Source organism: Chrysochloris asiatica, unplaced genomic scaffold (genome assembly GCF_000296735.1).
Source record: "Chrysochloris asiatica unplaced genomic scaffold, ChrAsi1.0 scaffold00026, whole genome shotgun sequence".
In the NCBI taxonomy this organism is placed as follows: domain Eukaryota; kingdom Metazoa; phylum Chordata; class Mammalia; order Afrosoricida; family Chrysochloridae; genus Chrysochloris; species Chrysochloris asiatica.
The window spans coordinates 25,167,724-25,170,491 of record NW_006408544.1 but is presented as its reverse complement, the minus strand read 5'-3'; positions in this window follow the sequence as shown (position 1 = coordinate 25,170,491).

Here is a 2,768-nt window from a genome sequence, read left to right as displayed (position 1 = left end):
AACAGCTGGTAGTTTCGAACTGCTGACCCTGAGATTCGTAGCCGATTTGTAACCACTGTGCTACCAGAGATCCTTAACAACAACATAGCGGGAATAATATAGCACTTAACTTCTCAGGGTTGATGTAAGTAGGAGATAATGTTTGTAAAATATGAAAGAATGCCTGACAAACAAGTGCTATTTATGTTTGGTATTATATCATCATCATTATTAATGTTATTAAGTGCTACGGAGTTGCTTCTGACCCCTAGCAACCCTGTATAGGGTTTCCGAGGAGTGGTTGGTGAGCTTGAACCGCTAACTTTGCAGTTCAAACTGATTTTGCAGCCCAGTGCATTAACCCACAGTGCCACAGCAGTACCCACTTTATGGTGGGGTTGTTTTGAGGATGAGAAGAATTAATATTTGAAAAGTACTTAACATCTTGGCATACACGAAGTACAAACTAAAAGGTTGTTGGTTTGAGTCCACACAAAGGCATGTCAGAAGACAGTTGTGGCAATGTACCTCTAAAAAGAATCAGCTAACTTGGAAGGAAGAACTTACGAGCTTCACTTTACAGAAGAGAAATAAGGCCAGTTACAGCATTCACCCAAGGGGTCACGATGAGTGCATGGCAGAGTCAGGGCTTGACCTTAGGGTAGTCTGCCTCCCATGCTGATGCCCTGTAATGTCTGTGCTCACTCAGCCTTGTGCTCCTGCCTCTACCAGTTCTGAGCTTGCAGTCCACTCGAGACTGAAGTCCTCTGCATAGCATCCTGCTCTCTTCCCTCACGTCTTCCCCCACAGTATCCTTGATTGGATCATGCTGCCATGCTCATATTCCTTGCACAGCTGCTGCTTGGCCTGGTCTTCCTATATGTACACTGTAATGGATGTGGGGACCTATGTCTGTTTCCCTTTTTACCCCAAATACCTCTTCTAATTATGGCACTACCTTCACTCCTCTGCCCCCAGCCTAAACTAGATCCTGGATTCCCAATACAGTGTATATTGCCAATATATGGTACTGCAGTTCCTTGGTTTGGGAGTAGATACTTACTGGTGTGGTACTGTGGGCTAATGCATCAAACTGTAAAGTTGTTTGAACCTCAAGGTTGGTGGTTCAAGCTCATCAGCTGCTCCTTGGAAACCCTATACGGGGTCTCCTTGGGTCAGAATGGACTCAACAGCACTTAATAACCATAACAACTTACTTGATAGTTGACAATATTAAATCTTTTTAGACTGGTCTGCATAAACACAGATTATAATGATAACAAACATTTATTAAACATTTACTATGTGCCAGAACTGTTCTAAACAGTTAATACAAATCAATGTGTTTAGTCTTCCCCACAACACTAGGCAGTAGGTACTAATATTGTTCACTAATATTGTCTACAGGCCAGTGAACAGTCCACAGTTTGTGTGGAGCTGGTATTGATTCACAAAGAGCAGAACCGACTAATCCCTGAAGATTTAATTCTATTTACTGGTAGTGTAGTGGTTACGAACTGGGCTGTGAACCGCAAGTTCAGCAGTTTGAAACTACCAGCTGCTCCACATGAGAAAGATGAGGCTTTCTGCTCTCGTAAAGATTTACAGCCTCGGAAACCCTGTACAGGGTCGCTATGAGTCGGAACCGACTCCACGGCACATAACCGCCACCACCACCACCATTGTTATTACTGATGGTTGGTTACACACAACGTGCCTAGCACTATGCCACTATAGACAATACAAGAAAAAGGAAGAAACAAACGTTTATAGGATGCATATATACCAGGCAGGGGGTTACATCTTTGATATATGTCAATATATTCTGAGTTGAAAACAACACTGTAAGGTGAGTATGCCCATCCTCACGTTAGACAAAGGACATCAAGGCCCCAGATTATAATTGATTTATTGAACTTTACTGCTTACATGTCAAAGCTGGGATTTGAAGCCAGGCCTGTCCAGGTGTGAAACAGACTTTTGCTTGAGTTTAACTTCTTCTTTTTTTCTCTCCTTTTAGCTTTATGAGTACAATGGTATACAAAACAGGCAAAATTCTGGCATTACGGAAGCTTACATGCTAGTCATAGAATCGGTGAACAGAGTAACAAATAAGGAAGGTCATTAGAGATGTGAAGGAGAACAGTAGAGTGAGGAAAGAAAGAGCCGTTGGTCTGAGAAGCAGGTACTTTAGGGTCCTCTGAGGTCCTAGGAGGAGGTTCTTTGAGGTGAACCAGAAGAGGTAGGCTAAGTGAGGGGATCAGGAATGAAAGGGTGGGATGGTTACAGAGCTGATGCTCTTCACATTGCTCTAAAGAGATGAGGGAGATTTTGCTGGGAAGAGGAGGAGGAAGGGTATTCCTTACAGAGGGAATAGCACATGCTAAACCACAGTAGGGTGGCACAGCATGGCCTGTTGGAGATGGATAGTAGTGTGGGAGACACAGCTAGCTAAGTAGACAAAGTCAAGTTCAAGATATCCCAAGGGCCTCCTCTGTTCTGGCACTGCCCTAGGCCACACATGGATTATAAAGTACATGATTTCTCAAGAAGCACATCACATTGACACTCAGTTTTCTCATTTTTCAAATGGGAAAGCCCATGCCTCCAATGGAGGAAGCCCAAATTTTGTTAACCATTGGTGAAATCAGGGCTAGATGCTTTGTGGACATTCATCTCATTGGACATTGAGGTCTTTATTATGTGGCAGGAAACTGAGACTCAGACAGATCCAGTGAATTGTCTAGGATCACTCAGCTAGTACATGGTATGGTAAGGATTCAGATTCA